Source organism: Martes martes (assembly GCF_963455335.1).
Source record: "Martes martes genome assembly, chromosome: 15".
NCBI classification, from domain to species: Eukaryota; Metazoa; Chordata; class Mammalia; order Carnivora; family Mustelidae; genus Martes; species Martes martes.
The window spans coordinates 58,102,753-58,115,616 of NC_137903.1; the positions used below are offsets into that span (position 1 = coordinate 58,102,753).

Sequence of the window (12,864 nt, forward strand, 5' to 3'; positions counted from 1 at the left end):
TTTGTGTAAATAAAATTTCTTAATGTAGGATGCCATAGTTTTATATTGAACCAATACAGCATTTTAGTTTGAGAGATATTTAATTTTTTATAACTGATTCATTATTCTGTTCAGTTCTTAGAAGTAATGTGTTGTGGTATTCTAGCTCTCCAGCTTTTTGGTTACATAGTTAATGATTGGAGAAACAGAACTGTTTCAAGGAACCTTACTTCTTAAAGTTACTCCTTTTTCTTTTTCCCAACAAAGAGAAGAACTCTGTAACACGAACTCTTTCAAGTCAAGTGTTTGGACTTGGCTGTATTCTTACTTAAAAACAGCAGCAACAACAAACCAGGTTCATGTCTTATTCAACTTCACATTTCAGGCCCTGAGCATAGTGTAATTCTGTAAATTCTGTTGAATTTCATTAATGTGAGCTATCACCCTACTTCACAAGTCTTAAGTTTGTGGTATGATGAAGGGTCCTATACTAAGGAATGGGAGGACATTGATTTAACCCTGTATGTGGCTTTTATCCTTGAAGTATAAATAGGACCACAAAAATAACTGTGTTTCTTTTTAGTTACAGATTTACGAATTTCGGTCCCATTTCTTTCATTGTTAAAGTTCCTTCAGAACTTGCTTCTGGTCCGGTTGCTTTATGTAAGAATTCTTTGTGTATTTTTCATCTGTTTCATTTTGACTCCAGCAAAGGAGCCTTGCACAGTGGCTTGTGTGTAGCAGTGATTAATGTAATTAGTGACTTTGCTTTAATGAAGCAGGAGAATAAACATTACTGAGATTTTTATTTATTTATTTGTCAGAGAGAGAGAGAGAGTGAGCACAGGCAGACAGAGTGGCAGAGGGAGAAGCAGGCTCCCTGCAGAGCAAGGAGCCCGATGTGGGACTCGATCCCAGGACGCTGGGATCATGACCTGAGCCGAAGGCAGCCGCTTAACCAGCTGAGCCACCCAGGCGTCCCACATTACTGAGATTTCTTTGAGGTTTTAGTGTGTTCAGTAATCTCTGATCAGTTTTACTATTGCTATAGGTTATTTACTTCTATAGGTTATTACTATTGCTATAGGTTATTTAAGGAGCTCCAAATCCTTTCAGCTTCTAAAAGTGGGAGGAAATGAAATTCTGCTCTCATTGACTCCTCTTTGTGTTCTTATTCCTAAAACATGTATGGGAAAGCAGAGAGAGAACTTCTTCTATTAATAGTTTGTTTTATTTATTTCATGTATTGCTTTTATGTTCTCTTTATGTGTTTATTCTATCTCCCCAATCATATAATCTGTATTTTCCTTGGTGGAGCCAGATGGTAAATTTATTATAACTGCTGGGGAGAGTTGTGCACATAGTAGGAACTGCATTAATTGTTGGTTGGTTGCTCAGCTGACTGATTAGTTATGGGGCTCATCTTGACAGTGAAAACATCGAACCCTATCAGAATGTACAACAGTTGTTCTGTGGATGCATATCTGTCCTATAGAATTATTTCCTAGAGAGATTTGCAGTTTCCCTTCTTAACTCATTTCATAGCTGAATGATCCTTACTTTTCAGGGAGCATATCCCTGTATATTTATTCAGGATTTCTCCTTTTGCAGTGTGAACAGTTTCCTCATACCTAATGTGAGTCATCTGGTCCCGAAGCAGCAGTCTTCACTGGGCGCTTACTGCTTGCCTTTAGTTGAGGTCCTTAACTAGAGTAGGAGCCAATGGGAAGATCCACTTCTACCTTTGCATTTTCCCCCTCCCTCTCATGTTCAGAAAGCTGGTGCTTATTCAGGTAGTAAAAATGTGGACTGTTGTATGAACACAGTTGAAGTTTACTAACAATTTGCCAAAAACTACTCTGTATTCTGTCCATGCTCCTGGGCATGTGACTAGTGGTGACACAAGGGATTACCTTTGTTGAGGGTTGACCTAACTTGGGGATCAGCAGATTGCTTGACAAAGCTCACCTGCTTTCCAGGATTGGTTTGCTTCCTGCTCGTGCAACTTTGGTGCGCGGGAGCCCTTTGAGCCTTTTTTTTTTGGCGCGATTTTATTGATTTATTTTAGAGAGTGTTGTGGGGGGGAAGAGGAGGACAAGGAGATGCTGCACCGATCATGGAGCCCCATGTGGGGCTTGATCCCACAACCCTAATATGGCCTGAGCCTAAACTAGGAAGGAGTTAGATGCCCAACTGACTGAGCCACCAGGTGACACCCTTTGAACCTTTTGAATATCTCACTTCCTATCAATTTGGAGTTCATGTTCACTGTTGCAAATTTTTATTCAAGTAGGAGCTGCATTATATTTATTGGTAAACTAACAGAGATGTAAAGTTCTATTCAAATAGAAGCTGTAGGGTTTTGTTTTGTTTTTTAATTTCCAGTTAGCTTTTTTTGTCACTAGCATAAATGGCATCTTTATTATAAATATATTGTCTTAGTTTTTATTGTTAATGTATCAAAATACTGTTGATTATTTACTTGATTGTTGTAAGCAGCCACAACTAAATTCTCATTTCTAACAGTATTTTGGCTTTTCCCCCCTTGGGTTTTCTAGTTACAGTCATTACATCTAGATGTATGGATACTTTTGCCTTCTCCTTACCAGTATAGAGATTTGTAGAGCATGTTGGTGGAGAGCTTAGGTTCTGGAACCACTCTGCTTGGGTTTTAATCCCACCTTCACTAACATCCTGGCTGCATGACTAAAAGTCAAGTTACTATCTATGTGCCTTCATCAATGTCCCCATCTATAGAATGGGATCATAATAGTATACTTTGTAGGATAGTTATGAAGATTATATGAATTAAATTACTTAATATATGTAAAGTGCTTGAAACAGTGTCTGACACATAGTAAGCACCAGAAAAATGTTTGATAAATAAAAAACATCTTTTTTCCCCTTGTGTTGGCTAATACTTTTAGATGAAAGTTTAAAAATGATGGTGAGCTTTCTTTATTCCGTCTAGGCTTCAACAGAAATGCCTCTGATGGGGCGCCTGGGTGGCTCTGTGGGTTAAAGCCTCTGCCTTCGGCTCAGGTCATGGTCCCAGGGTCCTGGGATCGAGCCCCACATCAGGCTCTCTGCTTGGCGGGGAGCCTGCTTCCTCCTCTCTCTCTGCCTGCCTCTCTGCCTACATGTGATCTCTGTCTGTCAAATAAGTAAATAAAAATTAAAAAAAAAAAAAAAGAAATGCCTCTGATGCTTCATTATTTTAGTGTTTCAGTCATGCTTCCATGAATCATTAGGAAGTTTTGGACTGATGTAAAATTTTGCATTTTTCAACTATATTAAAGAAATGGTCATCTGTTGCTATTTTGCTAAGGGTTAAAAATCAGGAATCATTTAAAAATTTTATCTTATGGGGCGCCTGGGTGGCTCAGTGGGTTAAGGCCTCTGCCTTCGGCTCAGGTCATGATCCCGGGGTCCTGGGATCGAGCCCCACATTGGGCTCTCTGCTCAGCGGGGAGCCTGCTTCTCCCTCTCTCTCTGCCTGCCTCTCTGCCTGCTTGTGATCTCTGTCTGTCAAATAAATAAATAGAATCTTAAAAAAAAAAAATTTATCTTACGCTTTTTGGCCTACACTGAGATGGTCATCAACTTTTCTTTTTCTATCTATATGGTTATTTACGTGAGTAAATTTCCTAGTATTCAACTGTTCTTACATCAGTGGAATAAATACATTTTACTCATAGGTTAGCTTTCATTTCGAGCACTTCTGAGTTCTTTTTGGTATTATTTTTGAAGTTTTTGCATTAAATATTCATAAGTGAGATCTGACAGTAATTTTTAATCTGTCCTTTGTCAAGTTTTGGTGTTAATGTGATGCTGTAATATTTGAACACTTCTCTCTCTTTCTCTATATGCTAGAGAAGTTTAAATATTTATTTATTTATTTATTTATTTAGAAAGAGAGAGACAAAGAGAGCATGAGCGGGGGGAGGGGAAAAGGGAGAGTCAGAGGGACAGCCAGACTCCTTGCTGAACGGGGAGCCTGATGCAAGGCTCAATCCCAGGACCCTGAGATCATGACCTGCCATTTAACTGACTGAGGCGCCCAGGAGCCCCTAGAAAAGTTTAAATTGATTATTTCTTCTTTTATTTTTATTTTTTATTATTTTTAAAAAGATTTTAGTTATTTTGGAGAGAGAGCATGTGTACTGCACAAGTGGGGAGAGGGGCAGAGGAAGAGGGAGAGAATCTCAGGCAGACAGCCTGCTGAGACTGTGCTTGGGGATGTGAGTGTGAGGGAGGTGAGTGGGTGGGCAGGGAGCAGGGGACTCAATCTCAAAAGATCATCCCCTAAGTGGAAACCAAGAGTAGGCTGCTCAACCAAGTAAGCCACCCAGGCAGCCCTTCTTTTTTTAAAATTAAGTGTTGGGACGCCTGGGTGGCTCCGTCGGTTAAGTGTTGGGTCGGGTCATGATCCCAGGGTCCTGGGATTGAGTCCCACATCGGGCTTCCTACTCATTGGGAGCTTGCTTCTCCTTCTGTCTCTGCTCTTTCTCTCTCTTTCTGACAAATAAATAAATAAAATCTTAAAAAAATCTTTTAAAAAAGTGTTAAATTAGGAAGGGAGCTGAAAGATTAAGTCTAGCTATCTTTATTTTTTTTTTCTTTAGAGTTTATTTATTTGAGAGAGAGCAAAAGCGATCACAGAGGGAGAGGGATTCCAGAGGCAGAGGGAGAAGCAGACTCGCTGCTTGCAGTGAGCCCGATGTAGGGCTCGATCCCAGAACCCTGAGATCATGACCTGAGCTGAAGGCAGATGCTTACCCGACTGAGCCATCCCTGTCTTAATTTTATAATTGAAGAAACAGTGGCAGGGGGCCTGGGTGGCTTAGTCGGTTGGGTGTCTATGTTTGGCTCAGGTCGTGATTTCAGGGTCCTGGGATTGAGCCCCACATCAGACTGTCTGCTCACTGGGGAGTCTGCTTCTCTCTCTCTCTCTTTCTCTCCACACCCCCCCACCCCGCCATAAGTGAATAAAATCTTAAAACAAAACAAAACAGTGGCTTGTATATAGCTACTCAGTGGTGTAGCTCCTTGGAGGTTAGGTTTGGGCTTGTGTTGTGGGGGAAGTAACATTTGTTGAACATTTACTTAGGTGTTTAAAAACAATATCATGGAGTGCCTGGGTGGCTCAGTCGTTAAGCATCTGCCTTCAGCTTGGGTCATGATCCTAGGGTCCTGGGATTGAGCCCCGCATTGGGCTCCTTGCTCGGCAGGAAGCCCACTTCTCCCTCTCCCACTCCCCTTGCTTGTGTTCCCTCTCTCACTGTGTCTCTCTCTCTCAAGTAAATAAATAAAATCTTTAAAAAAATAATAAAAACAATATCATACTTCTGATATATGCATTAGATGTAGGTCTACTTATTTGAAATCTAAAATCAGAATATAAAATCTTTTGACTTAAAAAAATTGATTTTTTTTTTTCAATGAACAGTTTAGTTTCATTGCAAAACTGACTGGAAAGTACAGATTCCAAATACCACCTGCCCGAACACTGTCGACATCCCCCACCAGAGTAGTACATCCCCCACCACAGTAGTACATTTGTTAGTTGATGAGTCCACAGGGGCACATCATTATCACGCAAAGTCTGTAGTTTACATTGGGGCACTCCTGGTGTTGGTTTTACATTCTGTGGGTCTGAACAAATGTATGATGACCTGTATCTACAAGTAGAGTATCACACAGAATAGTTTCACTGCCCTAAAAATCCTGTGCTCTGTCTTTACGTCCCTCGCTTCCCCTTATCCTTTGGCAACCACTGATATTTTTACTGTTTCCATAATTTTGCCTTTTCCAGAATGTCATACAGTTGGAATCCTATATTGCGTAGGCTTTTCAAATTGGCTTCTTTTACTTAGCAGTATGATTTGAGTGCCTCTGTGTCTTTTCATGGGTGGATAGCTCGTTTTTTTTGTTTGTTTGGTTTTTTATTTTTATTTTTTTTTAAAGATTTTATTTATTTGAGAGAGAGAGAATGAGAGAGAGTGAGCATGAGAGGGGGAAGGTCAGAGGGAGAAGCAGAGCCCCCTCAGCTGAGCAGGGAGCCCCATGTGGGACTCATCCCAGGACTCCATGATCATGACCTGAGCTGAAGGCAATTGCTCAACTAACTGAGTCATCCAGGTGCCCTGTTTTATTTTTTTAATTGCTGAATTATATTCTGTTTTCTGGATAAAATTCTAATGGTTTTGGATGGCTGAATGTCTTTCTTAAAGATCTTACCTCAGTCTCTTTTTAATCCCAGAATCTAGTTAGTCAGCTAACAAATATTTGTTGGAAGCCAACAAAGTGTTTTCTCATTCTTGAAGGCTGTGGTGATATAGCAGTGTTCAAAATAGACATGAGCTATGCCCGTCCTTATGGATCCAGGGATAATTTCTAGAACCTAACAGGTGCCCTGAAGTGTATTTTTGCTCATGGCCCATCAACTCATTGGAGAGTCTTTGTCTTGTCTTCAAGTTTGTTATGTAATACAGATATATTTCCAGTAGGTGGTGGTAGAGTCATATAGCTGGGTTATTTTGCACCATAATTAAGTCACTAATTGTTTGCTTGAAAATACTGTTTTCTTTATAGTAAGTAAAATTTAAATCTGTTTATATTAATTCGCTAGAATGTAATCACTAATTAAAATGAGTACTTTTAACACCTCTTGCAGAATGAATCCCAATAAATAGAATTTCTCAAATTTTTAAGTTTGTCTTTGTTAAATAATGAAAATGTATTGAGATTTGGCTACATGGCACACTTTGTGCTAATATTGGGGATTCAGAGTTGAATATGATTCCTTTTTGTCTTTGGTATGTTATAGTTTAATGAAGGAGACAGACACAAAAAGAGATCCAGGACATGCTGTGAAATGTATACATGTTAAGTGTACCATTAGATGAGCTTTGACAGGTGCATACACCTGTGTGTAACCCTGATCCTTCTGGAGTTACAGATCATTACCATTTTGGGGTGCTGTTTTTAAGGGTCCTGTGCAGGCTGAGTAAGCAGAAGAAGCCAGTTGCATTAAATGAGAGGGTCATCTGGTGTATGTATCAGTTCAAATTCAGCCCTCACGAGTCCTGGATATACTTTGCTTCAGTCCTTGAGATTTTACATGAACTGGTTGTGGTGGTTTTCTTTCCCTGGTAGTCAAAACAGTACATCCGTGCTAGAACGCCCACCCTTTACTTTCTGAGATGAGGGACTTGATCCTCTATTCCTAATAACATAACTTAGAAAACAAAAAATAACTCCCAGACTTAATAGCAAAACGTAATTGAATCACAGGATTAAATGTTTCAGTGGTGAGAATCATAGCCTACGCAAAGCAGGTAACTTCATTGAGCACTTTGTTCCGGACACTATTCTTTGTGGTCATGATCTCTTTTTTAGGACAGTTCTAAATAGCTGGTGCTTATTGTTCCTTGGGTTGGGGACATGAGTGAGGTAACTCATGTTCAAAGAGATTATAGAATTTATATAACAACAGAGCTAAAGGAGTAAGACTTTGTAAGCCAGGTTTCTCTGGTTCTAAAGCAGGACATCCCCACCCCCAACGGTATTGTGCTGTCTTGGAAGGAGTGTTTAAGTTACAGGGTGAAGAACATCGGGGCGCCTGTGAGGCTCAGTGGGTTAAGCCTCTGCCTTCAGCTCCAGTCATGATCTCAGGGTCCTGGGATCAAGCCCCACATCAGGCTCTCTGCTCAGTGGGGAGCCTGCTTCCCCCCTCTCTCTCTGCCTGCCTCTCTGCCTACTTGTGATCTCTGTCTGTCAAATAAATAAATAAAATCTTAAAAAAGATGAACACCACGGGGCACCTGGGTGGCTCAGAGGGTTAAAGCCTCTGCCTTTGGCTCAGGTCATGATCCCAGGGTCCTGGGATCGAGCCCCGCATCTGGCTCTCTGGTCAACAGGGATCCTGCTTCCTCCTCTCTCTGCCTGCCTCTCTGCCTACTTGTGATCTCTGTCAAATAAATAAATAAAATCTTAAAAAAAAAGAACACCACAAAAATGAGAATTTTAAGTTATTTTCCTTGTTGTGGAGGTAAATGAAGACCATCCAAATGAGAAAAACCAGTGGCTATTTATTCAGAGCTTGCTGTAATAAGGGAGTCAGCCCTCACCACTTTCATTTGGCAGAGATTCAAAGGCACGCTGTGGAGTGGGAATGCTTTTTGGTGGAAAAAAAGGGAAGTTCAGGTGTGCTCTGATTGGAGCTGTTCATAAAGGGAAGCTGGAGGCAGGCTAATTAGAAGCAGGACATGTATGTGATTGGTTAGGTGCATTTTTAGTTTTCTCTTTTGGTCCTAAGGTGAAGTAGGAGGAAAAATGAGGAAAGCTATCTGCAATCAAGTCGTGGTCATTTGGGGCCAATCATTACAGAAGTTATTGCATGACTTCCTGTACTGGTTACTGTAGAGAATGTGTTGGTTTCCAGGGCTGGATGCTGCAAGTTGTGGGTCAGAATTCTGTTTTTATATATGGTCTGGCCATTGTCCATTTGTATGTCTATTGTAGTGGATATGTTGGGGATGGGTAGTTCTTGCTAAAGGATTGATTATATAATATATATGCAAATATATATATATTTTAAATTTCATTTATTTATTTGATAGAGAGATCACAAATAGGCAGAGCAACAGGCAGAGAGAGAGAGAGGGAAGCAGGCTCCCCGCTGAGCAGAGAGCCTGATGCCGGGCTCCATCCCAGGACCCTGAGATCAGGACCTGAGCCGAAGGCAGAGGCTTAACCCACTGAGCCACCCAGGTGCCCCTATATTCAAATATATTTTATTTTCTAGGTGCCCCTATATTCAAATATATTTTATTTTCTTGGGATAATGACAGTTTGACTTTTGGACAGGAAAGAGTAAAGGAAGGAGAGAGGATCATTTCTTTTTTTTTTTTTTTTAAGATTTTATTTATTTATTTGACAGACAGAGATCACAAGTAGGCAGAGAGGCAGGCAGAGAGAGAGAGGGGGAAGCAGGCTTCCCGCTGAGCAGAGAGCCCGATGCAGGGCTCGATCCCAGGACCCTGAGATCATGACCTGAGCCGAAGGCAGAGGCTTTAACCCACTGAGCCACCCAGGCGCCCCAAGAGGATCATTTCTTGAACATCTGTTTTATCCCCCACTCCGAGCACTGGTTCTTAGTGTGTTCTCAGGAGCAGTAGCCTTGCATCCTGTGGAGCTTGTTAGCAATGCAGGCAGTCAGCCCTCAACCCCAGACCCCCCGAGTTCAAAACTGTGAGTGGGACCCGGCAGTTTATTTTTTCACAAGCCCTGAAGGTGGCTCTGATGCATGGTAAAGTAGGGAACCACTACTTTCTCTCAAGAAATCCCAATAACCACAAGGCAGGTTAGACTACAGCCCTGTTTCATAGTTAAGAAAATGAGGTGCAGGTTGGCAGCTTGCTCTGGTAAGTGTGGGAAGTGATAGATGCAGGAGTGGACTCCAGGCCGGTGGGACTGTAAGGACCCTTGCTCAGGTGAGCTTCTTGTTAGGTGCATCTCACGCCATAAAAACCAACCAACCAAAACAATAAAAACTGTATGAGTTTCCTAGAGCTCCTGTAATAAATTAATACAGATTTGGTGGCTTAAAAGAGAAGTTCATTCTCTCAGAAGTCTGGAGATCAGAAGTTTGAAATCATGGTGTTGGCAGGGCTTTCTCTAAAGGCTGCAGTGGGGACACCTGAGTGGCTCAGTCAGTTAAATAGTCTGCCTTTGGCTCGGGTCCTGATCCCAGGATCCTGGGACTGAGTCCCGCATCGGGCTTCTTGTTTAGCCGGGAGCCTGCTTCTCCTTCTGCCTGCTACTCCCCCTACTCATGCTCCCTCACTCTCTGACAAATAAATAAATAAAATCTTAAAAAAAAAAAAAAAAGGCTGTAGTGGAGAATCCTTCCTCGAGTCTTCGGAGCTTCTGGTGGTCCCTGCTCCTTGGCTTCTTGGCTTGTAGTCACATGACTCCACGCTCTGTCTCTGCAGTCCCACGCTGTCTTCCTGTGTGTCTGTGTCTCTGCGTGTCCTCTCTGTGTGTTATTTTCTTATAAGGACACCATTCACTACATTTAGGATCCACCCATTGAAGTATGATCTCATTGTAACCAATGACATCTGCAGAACCCCTGTTTCCAAATAAGGTCATATTCCGGGTGGACATGAATTTGGGGGGCATAGTGTTCAATGCATAGCGCCTTTGTAGAAAACTCATTGACAACATATGAGAGTCTCTTTCTGGACAGTATTCTATTTTATTGACGTATATATTTACCTTTATATAAGTGCTGTGCTCCTGTCTTGGTTACTCTGTTTATAGTAAGTCTTGACATCAGGTACTATGAGTTGTCCACCTTTGTTCTTTGTGAAATTTGTTCTAGCTGTTTTAGGTCTTTGCTTTTCCATATAAATTATAGAACCAGTCTATTTCTATAAAAATGCCTGCTGGAATTTTGATTGGGATTGCTTTGAATCTGTTGATCAATTTGATTTCTTAATATTTATTGGGTTTTCTATAAATGTATTTAGGTCTGCTTTTCACAGGTGTTTAATGGTGGCTTGAGATGTCCCTTGGCTTGTGGTTGCAGGTTCAGTCTCTGTCTCCATCTTCGTGTGGCCTACTCTCTGCATCTTCTTGTCTTCTGCCTCTTATTGGGACAGCCATGACTAGATTTAGGGCCCAGCTAGGGACTCTCAGATCATCTCTCCTTGAGATCTTTAACTTAATTACATCTGCAAATATCTGTTTTCCAAGTAAGGCCACATTCACAAGTTCCTGGGGTTAGGATGTGTTTGTATCTTTTTTTTTTTTTTTTTAAAGATATTTATTTATTTATTTATTTGACAGTGATCACAAGTAGGCAGAGAGGCAGGCAGTCCTAAGCCGACTCCCCAGTGAGCGCAGAGCCCGAGGGGTTGATCTTGCTACCCTGAGATCATGGCCTGAGCCAAAATCAAGAGGTGGATGATCAACTGACTGAGCCACCTGGGCGCCCCAAAGGAGATGACTTTTTAAATCACATTATATTAAAACCCATGTTTTAGAAACAGCAGCTTAAAGATGCTCCTAATTGTCAAGTTTGGGACAATTTATTTTAATTTTTAAAATTTTTATGCATATATTTTTAAGTTTGGGATAATTTAAATATCAAGAACGAATAATAATTCTAATTGATTGTAATATTTTGAATAAGTAAAAATGTCTTGGTTTGTACTGGTATATGAAAGGGTAGTTGGTAGGGGAAGAAACAAAAAAAGGAAAGCTCTACCTTACAGAAGAATGCCTTCTCATAAGTATAGACGAACGATAGAAAATCACCACTTTGAGATACTCTTGTAAAAATGTTTCACTTGAGGGGCGCCTGGGTGGCTCAGTGGGTTAAAGCCTCTGCCTTCGGCTCAGGTCATGATCCCAGCCAGGGTCCTGGGATCGAGCCCTACATCGGGCTCTCTGCTCAGCAGGGAGTCTGCTTCCTCCTCTCTCTCTGCCTGCCTCTCTGCCTACTTGTGATCGCTGTCTGTCAAATAAATAAATAAAATCTTTAAAAAAAAAATGTTTCACTTGAGTCTAATCAATCCAATACTGAATTTTAGGGTTTTAGGAAACACGGGGGATAGAGAAACAAAGTAAATGGGCCCAAGAGAAAAAAATCACATAAGTTCAAAATGCGTGGCATTTAGTAAGACAGTTTTTTGGAATGTTTCAAGAAGTCATTGCAAAAAAAGAGACTCTGTGTGTGTGTGTGTAAGACTGAATTTTCTAGACTAAAGGAATTTGAAGAAACGTAATTAACACTTTGATATATGAACTTAGATTTGATCCAGGTTGAAGGGGGAAGTTGTAACATGCATTCTTTCACCAATTGGAGACATTTGAACATGGATTGTATAGTAGATAATATTATGTAATCATTGTTTATGTTCTTGGGTGGGATAATAGTATGTGATCGTATTAGAGACATTATTCTTAGGAATCACATGCTGAAGGTTCTCGGGATGGTTATGACCTCTGCGGTTTTCACATGGATTAGCAAGAGAGCCATACAGGTGTGTGGGTGGGGGGTAAATGGAGCCGATATGGCAAATCGCTAACACATGTTGAGTCTGGGGAACGGGTGTAGTAGTGACCATTGTATTTTTTCCGCCTCAGCTTTTCTGTCTGAAAAAAGTGGGAGGAAGATAAGGAAAACCGTTCTCTTAAAAAGCTTTGTGTGAAAGAATAGTGTGCCCAACAATCCAAGTGATGATTACATGGCAGTTAATTCCCTGGAGGAGGTGAAGCTGCCTTTAACTGGGAAAGAGTGTGGACTGAGGAACTGACTAAGCGTGAAGCTGACCTGTCCACCGTGATTTATGATGTTTGAGAGTCCTCCTAGCTCTCTCTATGTGGGTATATCTGTAGACTATAAGTCTAAAAAAGAAATATTGGAAAGACAATCATCCTTGTATTGGGAGAATCAATCTTAAAGACAGGTGAGACCACTTCAGGTATGTGGCCTGTGAGTCCGTCTCTCTCTCTTTTTCTGTGTGTGTGTGTCTGTCTCTCGGACATTTGTCTGAGGAACTACAGGGGTTAGGTATGTTTGCAAATATCACATATTTTTAGTATTTTTACCTTGTTATAAGCCTGACATTTTCCTCTGGCTTTTATAGCCAATAGTCAGTTTTTCCATTTTGAAGCAATCAGTTATGGTATTGATTTTACAAGTATTCTTTTTTCATACTTCATTTTGTTACTCAACTTTAAGGAACCTAACGGGACAAAAAAGTTGGGTGCATGCTATAATTATTCTATCACCCACCCAGTTTCTCAGAGAAAGGCAAAACATCACAGATTACCTTAAAATTAAATCTAGTTTCCAAAGGAAATGGTATA

General features: G+C 40.9%; 1 protein-coding gene across 1 annotated transcript in view; it reads left to right on the top strand.

Annotated features, from left to right (window-relative positions):
- The window catches only part of SMYD3 (SET and MYND domain containing 3), a 710,646-nt gene that overhangs the window by 69,116 nt on the left and 628,666 nt on the right, over positions 1–12,864 (top strand). The gene's annotated exons all lie outside the window — the stretch shown is intronic.